Source organism: Petaurus breviceps, unplaced genomic scaffold (genome assembly GCF_028583685.1).
Source record: "Petaurus breviceps papuanus isolate PSGF00001 unplaced genomic scaffold, PetGlider_PUasm1.0 90723, whole genome shotgun sequence".
In the NCBI taxonomy this organism is placed as follows: Eukaryota; Metazoa; Chordata; class Mammalia; order Diprotodontia; family Petauridae; genus Petaurus; species Petaurus breviceps.
This window is the reverse complement of record NW_027187323.1, coordinates 8,947,053-8,972,856: the sequence shown is the minus strand read 5'-3', so window position 1 is coordinate 8,972,856 and position 25,804 is coordinate 8,947,053. Positions and strand designations below refer to the sequence as shown.

General features: G+C 37.3%; 1 protein-coding gene and 1 long non-coding RNA gene across 11 annotated transcripts in view; one reads left to right on the top strand and one right to left on the bottom strand.

The window, feature by feature from the left end:
- GTDC1 (glycosyltransferase like domain containing 1) overlaps nucleotides 1–25,804 on the bottom strand; it is a 476,083-nt gene that overhangs the window by 83,444 nt on the left and 366,835 nt on the right. The window lies entirely within an intron of this gene.
- LOC138145099 (uncharacterized) overlaps nucleotides 15,080–25,804 on the top strand; it is a 51,890-nt gene continuing 41,165 nt past the window's right edge. The window contains exons 1-2 of the long non-coding RNA XR_011164109.1: nucleotides 15,080–17,590; nucleotides 18,421–18,517. This is a non-coding gene — a long non-coding RNA (uncharacterized lncRNA). The remainder of the gene's footprint in view (nucleotides 17,591–18,420; nucleotides 18,518–25,804) is intronic.

The following is a 25,804-nucleotide window of genomic DNA, read 5'->3' as shown; positions in this document are numbered from 1 at the left end:
CTTTCTCCAAGTCATGTAGGCTAGGGCTTCTTTTCATTCATATTTGGACTATTACCTCATCATTCTATTTAAAATATCCTTCATTAACCCTCCCCCCATTTTTTTTTTTTTTGCTTTTTGGAGGGGGAAAGGCAGGGTAGTTGGGTTAAGTGACTTGCCCAAGTAAGGTCACATGGCTAATAAGTATTAAGTGTCTGAGGTCGGATTTGAACTCATGTCCTCCTGATTCCAGAGCTGGTGCTCTATTCACTATGTCACCTAGCTACTTCCCCCCGCCCCCAACCCTACCCATTTTTTATCATACCACAGCCCATGCATAGTGAGCACCTTGGAACTGCAGCTGTTAATGCTTCTTTCAAGGTTTTCTGGAGTCTTTTACCTTTTTAATACTCTGGATTCTCCAGCTCAAGGAGAATTGTCTTGCATATAGTAGGCCCTTAATAAATGCTTGAATTGAACTGAAGAGACTTTCATTTTTCCTCTCCTCTGCACACAATAAAGTATCTATCACAGACAGACTGAAGCATTGGAGGAGAAGACATTTAAAAAAATTCAGACTCTTAAACCAGCAAGCACTTATCAAATACCTATAGCAGACATAACAATGACCTAGAAGCTGCGAAGGCATTATAGGTGATATAAAGGAAGAGAAGGTATGATGATGCCTACCCTCAAGTGGGCTTTGATAGCCTTTTTAGGAAAAGAAGGCAATCTTTTTACATCGAACAAAAGGAAATACTGAAAGGATAAAATCTACTGCTGTAGTTTGTAAAGCAGACTCTGATAATGACAGTTCACATTTGTAAAGTACTTAACAATTTAAAAAATATGTTGTTTCTGGTATCCCTGGGAGATGAAAAATGCAAGTATCATTATCCCCATTTTACAGATGAGGAAACTAAAGTTCGGGGAAGTGAAATGACTTAATCACGTGGCAACTGAGGGCCTGAATTCTCTACTTTAAGCCCAGAGGTAGCTTGAATCAGGAAGACCTGAATGCAAATGCTATCCCAGACACGGACTACCTTTGTGACTGGGGGCAAGTCATTTAACCTTTGTCTACTTCAGTTTCCTCCCCTTTAAAATAGAGATAATAATAACATCTACCTCAGAGATGTTGTGACAATCAAATGAGATAATATTTGCAAAGTGCTTAATACAGTTCCTAGAGCTTAGTAGACAGTAAATGTCTCTTCCTTTCCTGTAGTATATATACTATGTTATCTTTCTGAGTGCTACAGAAATTAAAGAGAAGGAAAACATCAAACCACAGTATCAGAATATTGCATACAGAAGGGACTTTAATGATCATCATTGCATCCTGAATCAGCATCAGTTATTTCTGAAAATAATCTCCAAATGGAATACTCATTCATCCAACAATCATTCGTTCTACCTGTGTGCCAAGAACCATGCTAGACACTGGGGACGCAAAGATGGATCCACTCTGCCCTGAAGAAGCTTAAGGCACACACATATACACACTCTTAGACACTTCCACAAGCTGTAATTTCATCTACCAGTACGGCAAACAACTTCTCTACAACTTTAAAAGAAGATGGTCTTCAAGAGTTATTATGGCTGAAAAAATTCTTCACCCTGGAGCCTACAAGGTGTTAAGGCCCTACAAATGTAGGTGGTTTCTCAGACAACAAACACAGTCTATCAGTCTTTCTATTCTGGTAGAACCTGCTCCTTTTTGCTTTGCTAAAGGAATAAACCCCCTCCATGGCCCAACTATACATCACCTGTAGGACTTTACATACATGTGACCATTTCAATACCACAAATATCTGTGACTTCATTACTCTACCAATGCAGATACTTCCACCCCTTGGCATCTTCCTGGGTGCTCCAGCAGATTAAAAAAAATTACTGTCTTTTAGCCAAGCCTTTTGTGATAAGCTTCTGTGAAAAGGAGGCTGAGAACAAGAAAATGTCATTTTAAACCCTCATGAATGAATTTCAAGTACATTAAATCTTCATTGGTTGAATTAAGTTATTACATTTCCTGAGTCCAAAAAGTCATATGGGACAAAATTCACTTGTTTTATACACAATTTCTGCATTCCTTTAAAAGTCTGTTCTAGTTTTGAGTATTTTGAGAAAAATCTTCAAAATAGATATGCAGACATTAAAAAAGATTTCTAATTATTACTGCTACAGCTTGGAAAATGGGGGGAGGGAGGATAGGCTTATATTAGCTTTTTAAAAAACACTGGCTTTGAAGGAAAATATACAAGCATAAAGCAAATATGTAATTATGAGTTTAAAATATCAAAAATCATTCTTAAAATTGATCTAAATAGCCATTTGTCTAAAAATTGCAAAAAGGAAATCCTGAATATTTATTATCAATTTTGGATGATATATTCTCTGGTGTTAAGGGAATTAGCTAAAATGCTTAATTAATCAATCTAAATTATTTTCCTGAAACTTCATGGAAAAAGCAGGGAACAGTTTTTATCAAAAAGTCTCACAAAAAAGTAGAATGTTGGCCTTGACAATACCTTTAAGCCTCCGCTAAAACAATGAAAAAAATATTGAAGAGAAACATCTGTAATCATCTATTAAAGGAGAGTAAAACAATTAAGGCAAGATATCTGTTTCTAGGTCATTAAGAGTGCCAAGCAAGCTTTAAAATTATTTAAAGTAAAGAGAAACAGTGTTAAGAGTATACAATAATAAATCAAAGGAGTCTGATGCAACACATCTCCATTTTGGTAAGCAGTATCATGGTCCATCTTACTCATAAAATCCATTCATACTGGAGAACAGTATCACAAATTAAAAGAGACTGAAGATTGGCTGAAGGGTTGTAAACAATGGGGATTGGTAACTGACAAGGAATTTAGCTTTGGGCGAGGTGCTAGGCCTGGTTTTATTTAACACTTTTTCTAAGTGTTTTCAAAGATGGATGAAATCCCATTTTGCACAAGACACAGATGAGTATCTTGATGTGTTGGTGAAATCAATAGAGGCATGAGCAAATACAGCAAATGTGAAAGATATAAACATGTCCAGGAAACAACCAAAGAACCAACTAAGATTTAATTTCTTAAAAATGCACAATGGAAGTGAGAACCACTTAAACTCAATTTATTACATGATACATGTGTACCAATGTGACCTAACTTTTCAATGACATTTAGTAGATGTTTACTGATATATAAGTATATGTATATATCTCTCTATATATGTATATATATACACACACAAACACACATATGTGTGTGTATGTATGTATGTATGTATGTATAGTTTTGTATATAGAGTACAGAGAATGGAAAGACCCCAGCCAGGTTTGACAGAACACTTTGGTTAGACTCTAACTGGAATACTGAATTTCGTTTGGGTACACCTCAGTACTGAGTATGTTGAAAATTAGAGAGAGTTCTTAGAAGAGCAATAACAATGATTAAGGGAATAGAAGAATTGATTTATGAGGACAGATTAAAGGAACTAAATATGAATAGTCTGGTTAAGTGACAAGTAGAGGGGTACATAATAGGAGTCTCCAAGGAGAGAGAATAATTATTTAGCCTGGTACAAGGGGGTATAACTAGGAGTAATGAGATGAAATTAAGAAAGGGAAAATTTAAGCTGAATCTCAAGAAAAATTCCCTGACGGCATAATTTATTAGATCGAGGAATAAATTCTCTTGGGAAATGCTATAGCTAGGGATACTTAAAAATAGACTGGACAAAATACCACTGAATAATATAGGCAATAATCTTGCACTGGAAGGAAGGGGGTTGCATAATAGGTTTTCCTTGTTTACTGTATATTTTCATATTTTTCTCTGATGGTCTATTTATTAGAGTGATAGTCACCAGCAGAAGTATTTAGAGGATGAGTGGAATCTAAAATGAGAAGCATCCTTTGTTGAAAGTGGAAGCACAAACAGCCCCTGTCCTATTCTTTCTATACTATGTAAGCTATATTGAAGGCAGGAGTCACCATAATTCTTGAATACTTTTTTATTCCATTATAGCTGGTGTTACATTTATTTCATTATAGCATGTTGGGAAAAATCATTTCTGAAAAAAAAGAAAGAAAGAAACCAGTCTCCGGATCCTCTGTGCCATGAAAGTAATATTTTCCAAGAAATGTTTAATACAAACAACTTATTCTCATAATGTAAATCACAAAATTTTATTCCAGCTTTTCTGAATGTGGCTCTATGGTCAATTACTTCACATCAATACCAAGATCAAATAGGCATAATACTAACAAGCAGTTTGCTTAATAATAGTCACCACACTAATTAACCCATCCAGAACATTCTTAATCAGATGCTATTTGCCCTACACTAGAAGTCTGGCAGCAAAATGTTCCGTGCAAAAAAAGGAAAAGAAATACTTTATTGATGTGGCGAAAACTGACTATTCTATGAATAGAAAGAATGTTTACACTATTGTTATATTAATTCAGTGAAATGAGGATGCAAGTAGCCACATGTCTGAACACCTCTTTTCTTTTTCCAGTCCAATTTTGGTGGAGGTGCTAATGATAAGTAAAATGGACCCAAGGTAAGGAGTGAAAAGATGTCAAGAGTATGTGCAACCAAAAAACGAAGAGCTACTTTTTAATACAAATATCTTATGTTAGCAATATAACATATATATGTATTTTTTTGCTTTTTGGAGGGTAATTGGGGTTAAGTGACTTGCCCAAGGTCACATGGCTAGTTTTTGTGTTCCCTGTCTGAGGCCGTATTTGAATTCAGGTCCTCCTGACTCCAGGGCCGGTTTTCTATTCACTGCGCCACTGGGCTGCCCCCAGCAATATAATATTTTTAAAGTACTATTTCTCATTGATTCCTAAACCTTCCTTGGGTCACAATGGAATTATTTTTTTCCATGTTTACAAATTTCCCCACTCATAGCATAAATCATAAACCTATGTACATAGAAATACACATAAAGAAATAAAGATGAATAAATAAATATATCTTCACAAAATTTGGTGTACAATTTTGAAGGCTACATACATGAGTGTAATCACAGAGGGCTTACTGAACATCAAAAATATTGTTGCCAACTGACTGATTCAAATCAGGCAGGCTCATGGAAGAGAGTTAATATAGAAAACTGGATTTTTTTTTGTATGTGCTTTTAAATGGTGATAAGATAATAGACTTAGGTGGCTGTTGTTAGGATCTAGAGAGGTACCTGAAGGAGCAAAGGTGAAGAAAAGCAAGGCAAGATGTGGTAGGTATGTAGGTGAGTATCTGATGTAATGAGTAGAGTGTCAATGGGCAGCCCACTACAAAACCCATGGTAAAGAGTTTCATCTTGATTCATAAACTGATAGAGGATAATGGTACAGATGAAGTGGAGGTTGTGGAATACATTATTGACAGTTGTGCTTAAGATGGACTGTAATGAAGAGAGCTTCTAGGAAAATATTCTGCACCCAGTAAATGCTTATTAAGTATTTACTAAATGAACCAATAAATGAGATATGTATAGGTGAAGTCAATAAGACAGAAACTGTTGGTAGCCTTTTGGTAAGATATGGATTTAAATCGGGGATGGAGGAAAGATCTGGGAGAGAACATACAAAATACTAAAAATGTGTGATTTGATTGTCATCACAAAGGAGAGTGAGCAGAGGGGAAAGGGAAGGCCAGAGGAAGGGAACAGAGAGAGAAGGAAAGAGAAGAAGACTATAGCTGGTTCCAAGTCTGAAGTACGGGAAAATGGTGACATTCAAATGGTGATAGAACAAAGCTGGGCTGGGAGTTGGGCACATAGGAGTAGAGTTCCATAGTTACAATTTTGTCATTTTATACTCTGGGTGAAAGTCATCTAGTCACATAGTGATATTCTGGAGATTATATGGGATTAAGATTTAGATTGTCAGTGAGACACAGATCCTGACTGGAAAGGTAGATTAAGGATACCACTTACATACCAGGAATGACTAAAGAAATGAGAGCATCTTGATAAGGGAAGAAATTCAAGTAAGACACCCTCAAATGGGTGACAATAACTAGAGAAAATGATGAAGATAACTGTTCTGTGCTGTCTGAGGGAGAACTGGTAGTATCAGTGGTGAGGCAAATCCCTGACTAGGGAAGAGAAGGCAGGACCCAAGTTCAGAAGAGCAAAGATAAGACAAAAAGTCGAACCAGGTTAGTAACTATCACTGGAATGCTGAAACCTTAGAGGTGGAGAAAATTAGAAGGTTGGAATAGGAATTCAGAGTTCAGAAGTACCTGCCAGATCAGGAAGTCAACATATGAGGGGGGCTGGGGAACTTTGCTCTTTTCTTCACAAGACATAATTTCCCAAAGCTTCATTCTTTTATGTCCTCTCCCCCACCTGACACTGACATACCATGCCTGGGTACACCAAGTCTTCCCTGGACTGTGGGGATCAGCAAAGATAATGTTTATATTTGAAAAGAAAAACAAAACAAAACAAAAAATCTCATCTTAAGTAGAAACCATTATAATAGAGAAATCAGTATGATCTGGCATCAAAAAGGAGAAAATATCACCGGAATTGACAAAAGTAATTCCTGCAAAGTTACTGAGGTTGTAACCAAAATGAAAAGCATCAGGGGAGATAAGTGAAGGAAAGAAATCACTTCCCTAAAACCAATATGAGGGGAAAAAGTGCAAGTGTTCAGTCAAATAACCTATAGGCACACCAGTACTTTACAATAGAAAAACCCACTGTAACTAAATAATATGTTGCAAATTAATTGCAAAGTTAACATTTTTAGGAATTAGTCACATAAGCACAGATCTAGGATAATTAAAAAATCATGCTAGGAGACAACATGTGTTTTATATATCAAAGTTAGCAATTTTATATTAAATTTAAATACAAGTCAAGAATGTCTTGCTTTAGTTTGGTAGATGTATGTATGTATGTATTCAAAATTTATTTTCACATATTTTATAAAAGGCAATTATTGATAAAGAAATTCACAAGTAATGTGAATGATCATTTAATAAACTATTTGCTCAAGCCTCAAAAGGTTAAGCAGGAAAACAGATACATGCTTAGTTGACTGGTTGTATCTCTGCTTTTTAGCCACATGGGGCTAAAAGGGACACTTTGTTTTTCTCTCAGAGACCAGCAAAGTACTCTTGCATAGTAGGCACTCAGTGTTTGTAAGTTGTCTCCTCCATAGAATGAGAATTCTTTGAGGGTAGGGACTGTCTTTTGCCTTTCTTAATCCCCAGTGATTACCACAGTGCCTAGGACAGAGTAGGCCCTTAATAAATGCTTCTATGAATCCAAACTTTATAAAGTATAGATTCAGTCAAAGGGCCACACTTTGTAACCCAGAGGGCTACATGTGGCCCTGAGGCCACAGGTTCCCCAGCCCTGGATATTTGTCCAACTCTATTAAATTTGGCAGCAGGTGAAGAGCTTCTGGAAGTATTCTGAAGTACTAAAATATCACTTGGACAATATCCATGGAAGAAATCCAGAAGACAAATGTACTAACATTACTGTCTTCACATAAGTACTTTGATGTAATAGCCACTCAATATCAGCTCTCTTGATCTAACCACCTGATCTATTTATTTCCTAACTCATGAAACAAATACTATTTTCCACTGCAGTCATGAAGCAAGATCTCAAAGTCAAAATGAAATATAATATTTAGTAAGTAATCAGCGGGAAGATAATTAACATGGATGTCTTACCTGGACAAGAAAACTGTGTAGACATTTAAATTTGCAGTAGCAGAGAAAAATAGGATCAACAGAAACCAGTTGCAGGTTGATTTAACAAGCAAGGATCTCACATTCTTGGGAAGGTTATTTAACTTCTAAAGGTCACAGTTTCTTCATGTGTACAATAAAGTGCTTGGACTAGTAAGGTTTCTTCCGGCTCTAAAGCTATGATTTTAGGAAATGCATATCTGAATTGAGAAAAATTTGGTTTATAGCAGATTTGGCTCAAAATGCTAAAGCATTCATGAAAGAAATCTATTAAGTATTGGCTGGGAAAAAGGCTGGGAAAGAAAAACCCAAAAGCTTACTTCATTCCACTTTGAAGACAAATTTTAAACTCTTACCCTCCACTCCTAGATTGGCCTTTAAATGACTATGAAGTTGGAGAGTCATAAGGAAATGAGAGACATGAACAAAGTTCTTGTCCTGACTTTAAATTTCCCTCCATAGCTTTTGAAAACTGTTCTTCCTTTGCCCTCACTCCGTATACCCTCTGACCCCAAATATGCCTCAGATCCCACGTATACTAGTGCTTATGTGGTCTTTCCTGGCAATACATTTTATGTGATTAGTACTATTTAAGTTAAATAGTTATGTCTCAATTCCCTGTTTCCCCTTAACTTCCAAGTGTTTTAGATTGTATACACTGCTAATTGAACTGCTTACTAGTAAGAACAGTTTGTCTTATTCCATTTGGTAAAATGCCTTTGTAATATTCAGTACTACTTGTATAGTAACTTTAAGGTCTTTGAGCCTTCATTGAGCATAACGAGCCTATCCAGTGCTTTGCCAGAATAAATATTCTTCCAACTCAGTCATCCTTGTTAACATATGCACACCCCTACAATGACAAAAATCAAAACAAAAACTTGCTAAATACAGAACCCAAAACCTCCTCCTTTACACCTAGTTTGCCACAGTGATTCAGTTTAGTCAAGCAAGGTCACAAGTACAATCGTAAACTAGGTAAACTTTGTCTTTCGCTCTCTCCAACCTCCCTTTTAATGTCTAACTATGAAGTACCCCATGATGCTCCCACTGCACCTCACTTGGAGCTCAACTCTCTGAGGTAGCACTCTATATTCTGGACCCTACTGCCAAGTAAAACTTACTCGATTCTGTGCTGAGGCAGTAAAAAGTAATCTCACAAATTAATTCAAATTAAGTCATTAATGAATGGCAATGTTTAATATCCCAATATTGACATTTTAGCATGGGATAATGCTTTAGCTAGAATTAATTTCCATACCACTTCCCAGTCTCCTTACCAGCTCTTTATTCCCCCTTTCCATTATTCCTTTATGGATTGTCTTCCCCTGTTAGAATGTACCCTCTCTAATTATAGGAAATGTCTTCCTTTATCTGTAGCATTTAACGTAATCCATGGCACGCAGTAAGTGCTTAATAAATGTTCCATCTATCTAACTAATCTTAAATGGTGGATTTTCAGACATCAGGGAAAGCCAGAAAGATAGGTATTTTTGAGTGAGAGTCAATCCCACACACCAGAGACAATTATCTAAACTTCTCATGTACAACAACTTCAATCTTTACCATATAAATTGTCCTAGAAATTTATTGTAATAGCCCTATAATCCCTATTCATTTCCATTAATTAAATAACTGGGAAAATGTGTTGATTAGTATGTTTTAGTAGAGTGATGGATCCACTCCTTATTCCCTGAAATATAAGAACCTGCTCCCTCTAGAAATAGTTCCGTTTCCTTTACCTATTAAACAGTTCCATATGTACACTGGTTCCTCCCTTTCTTCTCTGGGTCACATCACTCTACCCTCTGGTTTCCTGATTAGAATTCCCCTTTACCTCTTTCTATTCTTTTTTTTTTCTTTGTTTCCTTGTAAAGTTGTTCACCTATTCACATAAGGCACATTTCATTTTTAATAATAACCTGGAGAACAGCAAGGTATTGCTTCAGCCTTTTAACTTTCTACCCTAAGATGGAGATCAACATGCATTGCGTGCACGCATAGGTGTGTTTAGTGCTACTGCTACTGAATTCTCTCTGTAGGTTATCCATATTCTCTTAAGACCCTGGAACAATACTGATCATTCATTTTCTTTTTATTTCCACTATGGGATTACATAGCTAGTAAGTGTCTGAGGCCTCTCCTGAACTCATGAAGATGGGTCTTCCTGGCTCCAGGCTTGGCACTCTATCCACCTAGCTGCCCTTGTACTCCTGTGCTAAGAGTTTTAAAAATATTACCTCATCAGATCCCCACAACAACACTGTGAAGCAGGTGACATTATTACCACCTTTTTACAGTTGAGGAAATGAAGGCAAACGAAGTTAAGTGACTTGCTCAAGGTCACATAGCTAGTAAGAATCTTAGGCTGGATTTTATCTCAGTCTTAGGTTGGATTTGTTTCTCTACCCACTATACCACATAGCTGTCTCCTGTCTTCCATAGTATTAACAAGGCATCCACAGCAAACTCTGACACTGGTTTCTAATTATGTACCCCATGTCCTCATACTATTTTTTTGAAGGCATTATTTAAAGGTTGAAAGTAAGATGGGAAATATAGTCAAACTGAATAAAGTAGTATCACTTCCTTATTTCAAACCAGATCTAGGAATTCCTCCAACACAATGTTTCTAACCTTGGAGCTTCCCTAGGAATCTGCTGTGATTTTCTTGGATTCTGTAATGAAAAAAGGAAAAGTGATAAGATTATTATTGGTAGAAGTAGTTACTGGAAGGAATGGTAGGAAAATAAAAGGTCAGGAGTTAATATTTATTTTTTGTTAGATAGAGAAATGAAATGAGTCTGGAAATATTGCAAAAGTAAAGAAAGCTGGCTATCCAAGATAAGAGAATTTGGGGGACAAATCTTGAAGAATGACTGCGAATTTTCTCAGATGCCAAAATGAATCTTGGATGGAAATGTTTTTAAACTACCAACCTATAAGATCATGTTAGCAGGAATGAATAGAGTCTAGGGGAAAAGAAAGTATTTTCTACAGCCTCTGCCACCTTGTGTCAGTTTCTACAGTAGTTAAGTGGGGATAATAGCTGCCCTTCTCCCTACCTCCTGGTGCTGTCATGATAATGTGAAAATGCTTTAGAAAAAGTATAACTCTGTATACAAATATATTATTAAAATCAATAATAATAATCAGTAGCAACTCCAACGTTACCACCACCACCAGTTTCCCTCCATTGGACCACTCACCTCATCCCCTATGAGGTGACCATCTGAGCTATGTCCACTCTATGACTGAGGAGATCTACGTTGTTATTGCTATTAGCTTAAGTCGTCTTGTAAGAATTACTTAAGAACATCTTTAATTATTTGGAATTTTTTTTCTTCATAGTATACTAATCAAAGGTTCCCATTTGTACTCATGCCCTGAGGTTAAGATAATCACAATGGGCACATTTTTCAAATAAATATATTTTCCTCTTTTACCCTCTTCTTTATTAGTAAATTTATATTTATTGTTGTAAAATAAATATATCAAAGAAATATATTTCTCTCTCCCTCCTCCCCCCTTCTTTATTACTGATGTTCTACCTCACACTTGTCCCTGTCTTCATTTTTATTTCCTTAGCTTCCAGACTTCACTGATCCTGGCTTCTCCCCTCAAATTAGTCCATACACTGTGTAAACCAGGAAAGTAAAACTTGGAAATTTAAAGCACTGGTTTCCTGATCTCTGAAACACGAACAGATGGTCATCAAAACTACAGTCATTTTTTCATTTGCCTACCCACAATCTGAACAAAGCAGAATCACCAGCAATTCCAACTTTCTGCACAGCCCCACCCCCACTCCCTTTCTTCAGAAAAGCTGGAGTGTTATATATTGGTTTGCTTCATGTTCAGATTATATTTTCTATTCCAATTTTCAAATCTTAGCAATTTGACTTTTCACCCCAGAATTTAGAACATTAAGAGAGAAAGCTTCATCAACTTTTATCTGCAATAAATCATTTAATGCAGGTAGTCAAGAACTTCTGAATCCAGGTTGTCTGCTTTTCCCCAATTTTTACAAGTTTAGAGCAGTGACAACCTCTAGGAAACATCATGGCTTAAAGAAGTATTCAGATGGTAGATGGGTTAGCCTAGACTGCTGGATATACTGCATTATCACAGGAGCATAAATAACATGGGAAAGTTTTTCATATTTCTCAAAAGAAGGCCGGGGAGACCACAAAAGCATTGAGTGGGATTCAGAGAAATGCAAATATATGAATGAAAAAGGACAAGTCAGGGCAAACTAGGATGGAGATCTATTCAGTATGGTGGGACTAAATCTCACTCTACTTTAATACAATCCCCTTAATAATCTACATTCAAAGAAGCAGCATGATATAATGGAAAAAAGGCATTGAGCTTAAAATCAAAATACATGGGTTCAAAACCTGGATCCAGCACTTAACAGCTATGACCACAGGCAACCTCTCTGATCCCACGTCATTATCTGTGAAATAATGACAACAATAATTATGTGACACACCTCATGGGGCTGCTTTAAGGAAAATGTTCATTTTCTTCAATTTGGTGAATCTCTCAACTTAAAATTATAAGCAGCTTAAAAAGGAGAATGGAAAAATGCTAGTGAACAAAAGCATGCTACCCCAATGTCGAACCTAGAAGATAGGATATAGTGGGGGGAAAAATCACTGAAGACATGTCTGACAAGAAAAGAAGGTAGGTCAGTCATGGGGAATAAGAGAAAGATGGATAAGCCGCGTACTATATTGGTACCTTAAGATACAAAAGGTGCAAATAGATAGATATGTGCAGCACAGGAAGAGAAGGCATGCAAGGGTTGCTATCTGTAGTGGTAAAGGTAGTACCCTCGGGGCAGCCAGGTAGCACAGTGAGTAAGAGCACCAGCTCCAGTGTTGAGAAGACCTGGAGATCGAATCCCAGGCTCAGACACTTAGCACCCACCCAGAAGCACCTGGCCGTGTAACCTTGAGCAAGTTACTTAACCCCAATTGCTTAGGGGTAGCCAGGTGGCTCAGTGAGTAAGAGCACTGGCTCCAGTGTCGGGATGACCTGGATCAAATCCGGGCTCAGATACTCAGCACCACACCCAGAAATAACTGGCCGTGTAACCTTGAGCAAGTTACTTAACCCCGATTGCTTAAAAAAAAAAAAAAGGTAGTACCCTCACTAATGAAATCACTGATTATTCAAAGTAGTAGACTACAAATCAAAATAGACTACATTTTGCTGAATGAGAATGCCTAGACTATCTTCAAATTCATTATTATTAGCCTAGTAACAGCTATTAATAAAAAAACTTAAAATAACGACTAGCATTTATATAGCACTTCAAGATTTACAAAACTTTTTACAAATATTAACTCATTTTATCTTTGTAACAACTCTAGGAGGCATTATTTTTTTCTCCTTTTTACAGATGAGGAAACAGAGGCAAAAAGTGGTTGTTACTTGTTCAGAGTCATACAGCTAGTAAGTGTTTGAAGACAGATTTGAATTCAGGTCTTTCTGACACCAGGTCCAGTGCCCTAGCCATTGCATCAAAAAAAAGAGCAGGGCAGGAAAAGTCACACATTTTATTTTAATGTCACATTACTATATGGTTGAATTTTCCTCTACTGGGTTACTTATTACAAATGAAGTACAGGGTATGTGACAACCATTTTATAAGAGAGGCTGAAACTCAGGTAAAACAGCATTCAGTCATGTGACTCCTTTATGAAAACAGATTTAAAAAATAGTTTTTCTTCAAATGAGTGTCTTGATTCAACATATATGCAAAGAGGGACATTCTTCCATAGCTAACAACAATATTGCAGAATCACAGATTTTGAGAGAGAAGGGACCTTGGAGGTTATCTAGTCCAATTATTCAATAAGCTCATTTTACAGATGAGTACTACAGTAGCTATATGCACATTTACATAATTAAAATCTACATGTAAATAGAAGAAATGTATGTCTAAGTACATTTTAAATATTCTAGAGGGAAAATTCCCTTCTATAACAATTACCCTTTAATCTATTTAGCAAGTTTACACATCATGTTTTCTTAAGTCACGGAATACCTTGTTTGAATATCCCCTATATGTTAGCATTTATATATACCTAGCAATATTGTGGTATATTCCCGGGATGCAACACAGAATGTCAAAAGCCAGAAAATGGTAGGGTTGGCTGTTTGTGGTTTCTGAATGTTCTTGATGAGTAACCAAATGGGCCCTGCCCAAGTAAGGAGAACTTGAGTTCATTCTCAATATGGTAATAGGTAATAAATTCCACTAGATACTTTTTTTTTCCCCCTGGGGTGGGGGAGGAAAGGAAGGACAGAATTTGGTTAGAATAACTGCAGTTGTGGAAATTACTTTCCATTTCCATTGAAATGGAACTGACTCTCAAGTACTGACTAAAAAAGTCACTACCCACATTAAATAAGCTATTAAGTACTATTGCCTCTCTGTGGGCAATTTCTCTAGCACCCTCCTCTTCTTTCTCTCTTCCCTCTGCCACTATCCTAGCGCCCTGATAGTTTCTCCCATAGACTGGGGCAGCTTCATCCTCCATGAGTCTATCCTTTACAGTGCTGCCAGATGAATCTTCCTTATGGGCAGATGCAGTGGACGTTATACTCTTCTGTTCAAAAGTTTCCAAGTTCAAATTCCAGCCGATCTGTTTCATTTTACATCTATTTGTCCTTCTGGTTTCATCTGCACATGTTCTTGCAGTTATCTGGCTCAAATACGTTTCATGCTAAGCCCTTTGCAAGTCAAGTTTTCCCTCTAATCCTTCGCAGTTTTTTTAAGGTGGTCCTACTCACTCTCTTTTTGCAATATTTACACATTCGCCTATATTCTAAAACAGTGCTTCCTTTATTAAGAAGATTGCTGGTGGTTTCTGAGTACTTTTTTATTCTCATTGTGACTGGCATCAATTAAATCTGTATAGGAATCAATGTATTTCTTGTATGCATTTCCTACTTTTACTAATTTTATTGTTGAGTTATTTCAGTTGTATACAACTCTCCATGACCCCACTTTGGATTTTATTGGCAAAGATACTGGAGTAATTTACCATTTTCTTCTCTACCTCATTTTACAAATGAGAAAACTGAGGCAAATAGGGCTAAGTGACTTGCCCAGGGTCACACAGCTAGTAAGTGTCTGAGGCTGGATTTGAACTCAGGAAGATGAGTCTTCCTGACTTCATGCCAGGCACTGTATCTGCTGGGCCACCTAGCTGTCCCTTACTTTTAAAAGAAGCTAGCATTTATGTGGTACTTTTGAATTTCAGAGTAAACAACTTGTTTTTAAAATTTGAGATGGAACTGCTGCTATCTAACCCTGTTATTTTCTTTCACTTCTGGCTTCTGTTCTAATAACGCATTTGATTTCACCTCTACCCTAACCAGTCAATGATTTGACTGCATACAGGCACTGGTTCAGAATGACTGCTACACCTATGATCAGTCTTCTCCTGTCAGGATAGAGACAGTTTCATTGTTTTGTTTTGTTTGTTAATAGCATTCATCTCTTGTCAAATCTAGCATCTTCTGATCTCTTCTGGAAGGAAGAATGAATGAAGTACAGACCTAAGATTTCCAGGAAATCTAAAAAGATTTTGGATTCTTTTATTTCTTGACTTAAACAATATATAATAACCAGTTCAACATATTTTTCAGCACTTTCTCCTTAAGTTATCTAGTATCAAAGTTGATTTGATTTAGCTTGAATGTCTTTATCAAGTTTGTTTATAAAATTTCTCCAATTTTTCATCCTCTGCAACTGATACTGGCTAAGAAGTTGCAATGATTTTCATGGGGGTCTGGGTATAGTGGGTGATTAATAAATGTTTGCTGAAGTCAAAAGTATAATCATCTTATATATAATTTAATCAACCTTAGTTCTCCATTTCTATCCCATGATGCAAAAGTTACATATTAAAATTCTTTTTTTAATGATTTAGACCATTTTTAAGTAAAGCATGACAGCCACATGGTCAGTTTTCCAGAAGAAATACCTGCTATACTGGTTATAAACAAAATATTGTTTCCAAGAGTCATCTCCTGAATCAGAGAAATAGTTTCATTTTGCATAAGAACACTTCTTTGAAATAGCAATTTTCAAAGAAATGAGAATTTTACATCTATTAGGAACAGAGATCTCAAGTTATTGAAGACCTGAACTAACTATAATGTAGTGGTCAGAAGGGGCCTATATGACACCAAGGCTCAAACTGTTTTTGAGTGTTCCAGGAGGCAAGGCCTATACAAGTATTCTGAGGAATATGATGAAGAATAAGATCCAGTTTTTGCCCTTAAGGAACTTAGAATCTAGTCAAGGAAATAAGCCATGCATTTTTAAAGTATAATATAATACTAATGTGTCTGTGCACAAAAGAGGCACAATGTAATGTCAGAATTCATATGCACTAGAAATAATGTCTGGTTGCAGTGGTTATGTATGCTTGGGATTCATGAGGAAGATGGAATTTTAATTGAATTTTCCAGGATGGGTAAGATTTCAGTGTCAAAAATGATGGGAAGTGGGGCGGCCAGGTGGCTCAGCGAGTAAGAGCACCGGTTCCAGTGTTGGGACGACCTGGAGATCGAATCCCGGGCTCAGACACTCAGCACCACACCCAGAAATAACTGGCCGTGTAACCTTGAGCAAGTTACTTAACCCCAATTGCTTAAAAAAAAAATGATGGGAAGTACACACTTTAAAGTTTGCAAAACACTTTATCTCTGTTATCTCACTGGTTCCTCAAAACAACCCTGTAAGGTAAAGGCTATTAATACTCCCATTTTACAGCTGGGAAATCTGAGCTTAAGAAAGGTTAAAGTACCCGAGGCAGGATTTGAACTCAGGTCTTTCTGACTTTTGACTTTTTAAAAAGGGGAAAAAAAAAAGTGATCCTTACTTCTGCAAGAGCTATTCTCTACTGCAGAAGTTAGAGATAAGGTCATTTAATGGTCTCAAATCATCATTAATAGTTCTGTTTCCACTTAAATGAGACCCTTTAGGAGGGGGGGGGGGTTCAACTCTAGGGGCATCCATCTGAGAAGAAATGTATTTCCAGATAGGAGATGAAACAAAATCATCCCCTCTGTCCCCAAACACACACACAGATGACATGGAAAATGCCAAGAAGTCTTGCCACGTATTCCCATAAGTAAAGTCATGCCTTTTTATGGCTCTTCATGCCATCTTGGCATGCTAGGTTTGACTTGTTTATCCATAGCACTTCATCTATCCTAATGAAAAATTCCTTATGGGACTCAGTTTCCTTTATTGGCACCAACACTCAATCTGGGCACTATTTTATTAAAATAAAAAGAATAGAAAGACACTGATGTCACTTCAGATGAATAGAAACCACATTAAAAGTACTAGCTCTGTTGCTGATTTAGGTTAGATTGTGAGAGAAGCAGTTCTGGACTGTACGTTACACAGTATTTCAAATGACTGGTCTCCACAAACAAATAGAATTTACAAGAGTAGAATATAAAAGGTAGGAGAGGTTTCAATTTTTAAACTACATTACAAAGTGCACATTAGCTTCTAAACATTAAAGCAGCATTGAATAGCATTTGGACAGAGTTATAGCATTGCTTTAAAAACACACACACACATACACACACCCACACACAAAATCCATGGAGGTAATCCAGTTATTCCTGCAGCACAGATGTGTACAAGAATTCTCTAAGTGATTAAGATGGGGCTTTAAAGTTTAGTTAATTAGAAACATCTCTGTTTCTAAGAGCAGTATTCACACTACTTAAGAGTTCTGGATTGGTGAAGATATAATCTACATTTGAAAAGAACAGATATCCTTTGACCTTTCTTTAACGTGCCCACTGATTTGTGTGATTATGTGTGGGGGAGGAAAGGCAAGAAGAGGAGAAAGGTAAACTTTTTTATTACGTGAGTTGCCAGCTTTTGATGGGGTCCAATAAGAACAAATCTTACAAGGTATTTTTCTATATAATAAATAGTATTATACTAAGGTTCTAGTGCGTAATGTTTAATATTTTTCTGAGGAAAAACAAAAAAAATAGTGTTTGAGATCATAAATATGATATTTTGAAACATGGCTTCCGAAATATAATTGTTTTATATTTTTAATAGGTTCCCTAATACCCATTTTTGGTGACTGCTGTGCTCTTGTCCAAACGAGGTCACTACAAAGGGGTAACTGAATTTGAAAGAAAGAGAGCCTGAATGAGATTTATACCCAATCCACTTATTTATTAATCTAGTAAGCCACAAATATTATTTTAGTAAGACTCAACCTGTGCATATCAGCCAGAATCCATTTCAATTCAGAAAACACTTTCTAAGTGCCCCTGTGAACAAGCTCTATACAACTTGTATGAGGAATATGATGAAAAATAAGACCCAGTTATCATAAGGAGCTTTGAATCTAGTCAAGGAGATGAGTCATGTATTTTAAAAATGTAATATGAAACGAATGTGTCTATGAACAAAAGAGGCACAAACAAGATAGTATTAGAGTTTATATGAACTATAAACAATGTCTGGTTGCAGTGGTTATATGCACTTGGGTTTCATGAAGGAGGTGTAATTTTAATTGAATTTTCCCATATGGGTAAGATTTCAATGTCAAAGATGACAGGAAGTACACACTTTAAGGTGTGTACTTTATATCTGTTAGATCTCACTGAGTCCTCACAACCACCCTGTGTCAAAAAGGCTACTAATATTCCTATTTTACAGATGAGGAATCTTGTCTGAGGCAGCATTCGAACTCAGGTCTTTCTGACTTCAAGTTCAACATTTTATCCACTGAACCATCTAGATGTCCACACCAGAGGTAGGAGGAGTATAAGGAAGACAGGATATTCTGTCAAATGACATAAATGATGCAAAGTATATTGTTGTTATCTGGTGATGACTTCGTTCCCTGAGCCTCATGCTACCTTCCTGTTGAGCTCAAGCAACGTTTATAGATAATATGAGGATGGGGTAGGTGTATCTGTGTGTGCTGGTAAATATTTAATAACTAGGGTTTGCAGGAGGAAAGGAGGCACTGAGTCCAGTGTAAATTTTACAACTGCCTCCTGAGTTAGAGCTGGCTCTAGCATACCCTTGAGAGAAGGGCAAGTACTTTAGGCTGCTTAGAACCAAAACAGGCACATGAAGGTAAACAGTATGAGACAAGACAGAAAAAGTATACGAATCCTATTGCAAAGAATCTTGTATGATATGTAGAGGAAATTGGAGTTGCTTTTGTACTTAATGGTGAAGGATTAGTGATGGGTATGTTCAGAGCTGTTGTAACCAGGAACATTAATGTTCCTCGGGTTTTGGATAGATTAAAGCAAGAAAACAATGAAAAAGGGAAGATCAGTTAGGCAGCTAATATCACCATTTGAGTCATAGGTTTTAAGAGCCTGAACTACTGTCCAGATAAAAGTGTTACTGGAAAAGAGTAGACCAATGTGAGATATATTATGGAAGTAAAACTGACAAGATAACAAATAATTATAAATGTGGGGTGATTAAAAAATGCAGGTGTCAAAATAACTTGGAGGTTTAAACTTTGGGTGATCTAGAGAATGATGCTTGCATTAACAGAAAATAGGCAGTGAATAGGTTTTGGAGAAAACAGCAGGATTTTAGTGATGGCATATTCAATTTGAGGTACACATAGGACTTCCAGGCAGAGATATCCAGAAGAAAACCAAAGCAGGCTAACGTCTGTACATACATATTTGGAGATTGTCTCTACAGAGTTCACGATTGAAGCTGGGAATGTGTACATGATCACCAAGAAAGAATACAGAAAGAATGAGTATAGAGTTTGGGGAATGGTTATGTTTATAGTGTTAGAAGAAGAGGAAGAGTCACTAAAAGAAACAAAAGAGATGATTCTAATTACATTATTTAATTACAGAATGATAGTAATAATAACAATCTCAGAAAATTCAGATGATTGAGAAATCATCAGTCTTTGCAGAGTATTCATCCAATCAACTGATATCAGAACTAAGATACTCCCTAACATTTCCAGTAAGCGATTGCATTACCTCTACTTGAAGGCATTCAGCAAAGGAGAATTCATTACCTCCTAAGAGGGGGCATTTGGCTTCTGGGTAGTTTTAATTATTGGAAGGTTTTCCTTTTATAAAGCCTCAAAGTGCCTCTCTGCAATTCTCACTCACTGTTCCTATTTCAGCCTTCCGGGGCCAAAGGAGCACAGCTAATCCCTTTTCCACTGGATGGCCCTTCAAATACTTGAAGACAAGCATGCTGGTACCCCAACATCTTCTCTTCTTCACTCCCAGTTCCCTTCAACTAATTTTTTTTTAAAGCAATCGGGGTTAAGTAACTTGCTCAAGGTTACACAGCCAGTTATTTCTGGGTGTGGTGCTGAGTGTCTGAGCCCAGGATTTGATCTCCAGGTCATCCTGACACTGGAGCCGGTGCTCTTACTCGCTGAGCCACCTGGCTGCCCCCTCTTCAACTAATTCTAATGTGGCATAGCTTCCCTCTTCATTTTGACTGTCCTCCTCTATACTAGCTCCAGTTTGTTAAAAACCAATCTAAAAAATGTGGCACATAGAACTAAACACTATATTTCATGAGGGGATCTGAACAGAACGCAACAGAGTGGACTATCACTTTCTCTGCTCCACACACTAAGCTTCTTTTAATGCAGCCCAGGATTATCTTAAATTTTTTTTGGCTGCCAAGTCATATTTTTGATCCATAGTGGACTGGGAGTTTAATAAAATCCCCAGGTCTTTCTCATAAGAAATGTATGGCCATACTTTCCTTATGAAGCTGCTTTTTTTAAACTTTCATACAGGGTTTTCTGTTTATACCTATTAAATTTCTTCCTATTCAATATGACCACTTAGTTAAGCTTATTTAATCTTTAATTCTGTCATCCAGCGTATGAACTATCCTTCCAAATTTTGATAAATCTGAAAATTTGTTAAGCATGTCACTTACGCTTCTACCAATGCAAGTGATCAAAATTTTGAAGAGCATGGGTCAGGCAGAGATACCTGGGGCACTCCATTGAAGACCTCCCTTAAAGTTGACACTGAGCCATTATGGGTCTTTGGGTCTAGTAATTCAACTTTACTCTTCATTCTCCTATATGTATTATTAATCATCACATAACCCTCCATCTTTTCTACAAGGATAACATGATACACTATGTCAGATGCTTTGTGGAAATACAGGTGCAAATGTCCATACATTTATGGAATATCCCTGGATTTACCAGCTTCATAATTGTGCCCAACAGATAAGCAAGCTTTCGTTGGAATGAGCTGTCCTTTATGAAGCCAGGATGGCTCTTACTAGACATTATTTCCTTTTCTAAATGTTCACAAATCACTGCTTTTATATGTTCTAAAATTCTGCCAGGAATCAAAGTCAAAGTGCCTGATCTCTATGTTATTCAAAGATTTAACCTCTTTTTTTTTTTAAATTAAGACACTTGCCTATATTTAGGCTGGTAATCTCTTCTATTTTTCACAATTTTTTAAAGATTGCATGGGAGATTTTATATATTATACATACTTATACAGACTTTCTATTTGATACTATCTAGTATCTACATATTGTGCTTATAAATGTTTGCCTTCAGTCAGAAACATTGATGAGGTGGTGCGTGCTCTGTGACAGGCATTATAGGAACTGAGGACACAAAGAAGAGGACAGTCCTCTCTCCCAAGGAGCTTACAATCTACCAGGGGAGACAATATGCAAACAACTGCATGCAAAAGAAATTACACATGAGACATACTGGACATTACCAGCAGTACAAAAGTACAGGAACATCTTTTTTTTGGGGGGGGGGGAGGCAGGGCAATTGGGGTTAAGTGGCTTGTCCAAGGTCACACAGCTGGTTAAGTGTCAAGTGTCTGAGGCTGGATTTGAACTCAGGTCCCCTGACTCCAGGGTCATGCTCTATTCACTGTGCCACCTAGCTGACCCTCCAAGAACATCTTTTAACAGTAGCTTTTGGATGATTGACTAACTGTAGTGTTTCTTAAAGTGATACTAGGGATCCAGGGACAAAGCCACATCCCATTCCCAATCTGGGATGCCTTCAAGCAAAGAGATATACTTCAATGCCTCATGCTTCAGAGATCTCAGATTTTCTTTGATGCTGGGGCAGGACATGGGGATGGGGGTGAAGGCTCCTTACATTCTAAGATCTTACTCTCTCCGTGACTTCTAGATGGTTTTCAAGAGTTCCTATGGTCAAATAATTTATTAGTCTGAGGCAGACTCTATGATTCAAACTGAGTTTTGTTGTTTCCTAAATGCCAGACTAGTGAATGAGCTGGTTCTGGAACTGGTGCCTTTGCAGCTTGGTAGGGTGTCCCTGGGCTTGTGTCCTGCTTTTTTGGGCTTTGAGAACTCAGATCACTGTCAAACTATGCTGAGGCAGTCAAGTAGAACTTTGGCAGATGGCCTAATCTGCTCCAAATTTGGTCTTATACCCCTGATCTAGACCTGTGGTCCTCGAACACAAAGCCACTTCCCATCACCAGGAACACTATTTCTTATTCTGATAAAAATGATTACCTAGAAAATTCAATGATCCAAACTGCTTACTTAATCTAGGTTATCCTAGTTCAATTTTAACGGCTTCCTCTTAGGGGGAGATAGGGGAAAGAGGATTGTTTCAGAAAGCTAGTTATACTTAGATAAACTGCCAATCCTTGAGCAACATGGCTCATGTAAAGTGAAAAATCTTTGGTCCTCCCTCCTTCAAATTTCTTATGCTGATAACACCAAGGGAGTAAGTGGGAATCCCAAAGAGGTTTCCTCCTTCCCCCAGTGGCAAGTGAGTGCTAAAGAAAGATCAAAGACTAAGGAAAGCAGAGAGCTACAAGGTAGTCTCAGAGAGAAGAACCATACTGCAGGTGATACATGTAAGCGTTTTCCTGGGGCTTTTTTGATACCAGCACTACAAAGGGCTTCTTTTCAACTTTGTCTCTTATAACAGTAGTCAAGATCAAAGTACAGTTGGTCCAAGAGCTTTAAAATGGTATCACTGCCATTGACACTACTCCTTTTCTTTTCAACTTGCTGACTATAATCCCAAATTGCTCTAAGAGAGGAGAAGCAGAACCATTCTATACAAAGGATTCAAGGAAAGAAGGCTTGAGGGCAATAGCGAAAGCCTGATCTGGAAACACTAGCCCAGAGCGCTGATCAGAAGGTTCTGCAGATCTCTTAGGGAACTAATGGGTACAGGGGTGGGGAACCTGTGGCCTTGAGGCGACATGTGGCCCTCTAGGTCCTCAAGTACTGCCCTTCAACTGAATTGAAACTTCATAAAACAAATGGATTTGTTTCTGTGTATCTTCTGTGAAGTTTGGATTCAGTCAAAGGGCCATACTTGAGGACCTAGAAGGCCACATGTGGCCTCAAGGCCGCTGGTTCCCCACACCTGGTATAAGCCATATGGTAGGAAGAGGCTGAACATAAATAAGAAAGAAAGGAACTGGACCCAACTTCAGCATTTTTTTTTTTGTTTTGCCTTTTTTGGAGGGCAATTGGGGTTAAATAACTTGCCCAAGGTTACAAGGCTAGTTTTGTGTGTGTGTGTGTTAAACTTCTGAGGCTGGAACCGAACTTGGGCCAGCGCTTTACTCAATGCACCACCTAGCCACCCCAACCAACTTCAGTATTTTCATTATCGAGAGTTACTTTCACTTGTTCTATTGCTTTCTGGTCAAAACATCCGATATAATCTTATACAAGAGTATCAAATAGCTTTAAATTAAGTAACAGTAATAATAGCTAATAATAACTAACATTTCTATAGCACTTATTCTATGCCAGGCACTATACTAAGCACTTTTTAATTATTATCTCATTTGGTCCTCACAATCCCAGAACACTGCCTTTATTATCTCCATTTCACAGATGAGGAAACTGAGTCATATGGGTTAAGTGACTCACCCAGGGTCATACAGCTACTAAGTATCAGAGGCTAGATTTGAACTCACATTTTCCTGACTCCAGACAAAGCACTCTATCCTCTGTACCATCTAGATAAATTGCTGTTGTTTTATTTCCCATATTTAACTTTATGTTGCCTTTGTCAATAATTCTTCAAATGTAAAATGAATACCCACAAACATTAAAGTTTATAAAATGTTCACATTTTTAAACAATGTTCAGTAAATCTATTTTTAAAAAAGAATTTGTGAATAAGACTATAGAATGTAAAATTTAAAGAGGAAGAAGAAATAGCTTTTATTTTATTTTATTTTTTGGCTTTTTTTTTTTGGAGGGGAGAAGGTACGGCAATTGGGGTTAAGTGATTTGCCCAAGGTCACACGGCTAGTTTTTGTGTTAAGTGTCTGTGGCCGGATTTGAACTCAGGTCCTCCTGACTTCAGGGCCAGTACTCTATTCACTGCACCACCTAGCCGCCCCAAAGAAATAGCTTTTAAACCACATTTTTCACTCACCCCTAAGAAATAGCTTTTAAACCACATTTTTCACTATGGTAAATTTTATATAAATAAATTCTTTATTTCATCAAAGATATACAGATTTCAGAGGCATGTTAAAACTGGAAATAGGGGGTGATGTAGGATTACTAAGTAGATAGAGGGAGAAATACAGCTTAGACTCAGAAGTCACTGCCTCCATATAAATATGGACTCCATATGGTACCCAGTGATAGAGACTGCAAGCTCCTTGAGTACAGGGGCTGCTTTTTTACCTTTTCTTTTGTACTCTTAGAGTTTGGCACAGTACCTGACATATAGCAAGTGCATAATAAATATTTATTGACTGGAATAGAAAACTATCAAATGGAGAATACACATAGGCGCTTTTTTCCTGAAACTTAAAAGAGTCTTAGTGAGCAAGCTATGACTTCCCTAAGGTAACAAAGCCAGTATAAATCAGAGATGGAAAGTGAACCCTGTCACTGAGCCCAGCTTTCTACCTACATATTATGGAGCTACCACTTGGTATGTTGTGTCTACTTTAAAAAAAAAAACAACAACACAAAAACAACCTAAGAGCAATTCTTTTCCCAACAATGCTTTTGTTATATATGCCTTGAGAATAAACTTTTACCTACCAAGGCAGGTAAAGGAATAGTTTTAAATGTAATCTGAAAACACTGGATGGAAGATGACACTAGTCTAAAGGAGGATGCGTTTTACACAAACACGGCATCTCTCTGTAACAGGAGGATCAATCGAATTCTATCCCATTTGTCCAAACCTTATTTCCTTCTCCTCCTCAGTAGATAATCTCTGCTTTAGTTAGGCAGATCTGCTATAACCCTGAATAAGGGAAGTTCTCTTCTGTCTTTATTCCTCATTCTTTCTCCTCTCCCATAACTGAAACACTTTTCTTCCTTTTCTCCACCTAGGTAAATGCTCATCACTTTGTAAGTCTTACCTCAATTCTTATCTACTTTATGAAGGTTTCTGACTCCTCAGACTTTGAAAGCTTCTTTTCCTTCTTAAAACAAGAATTGTACTTGTAGTCATTAACACAGTTTGCCAATCGCTACCTAATCATCTCTTGTGTTTTCATTTTGTTTCTAGTAGTCTCTCCTAAGAATAACAACCAAGGGGGCAGCTAGGTGGCACAGTGAGTAGAGCACCGGCCCCGGAGGCAGGAGGACCCGAGTTCGAATGTGGCCTCAGACACTTACCACTTACTAGCCATGTGACCTTGGGCAAGTCACTTAACCCCAATTGCCCTGCCTTCCCCCCTCAAAAAAGCCCATAAAATAATAAGAAGAATCATGTCTCTTATGACTGAGCTCCCAGTAATGCAAACTGGTATGGTCCACAAATGATTTGCCATAACATTTCATAGTAAGAGTTGGTCAAAAGAGCTACTAATAAGAATGACAGGAATTCTAATAAGTATTGAAGTTTTGGGTAATTCTCCAGTGCCTGGCAGAAAATTCACAATATTTAACTTTTTTGCCATGACCATGTAGCTGCTATCTATAGATAAAGAGCAACTGGTCTCCCCTCCTAGAAGAGAAAGTAAAAGTATGAAAGGAATACTTCTGGCATGCTAGTCTAACAAAAGGGAGTGAAACAAAAGGGGGGAAATGGCAGAAGAACTTTAAGGTTAAAGCAAAG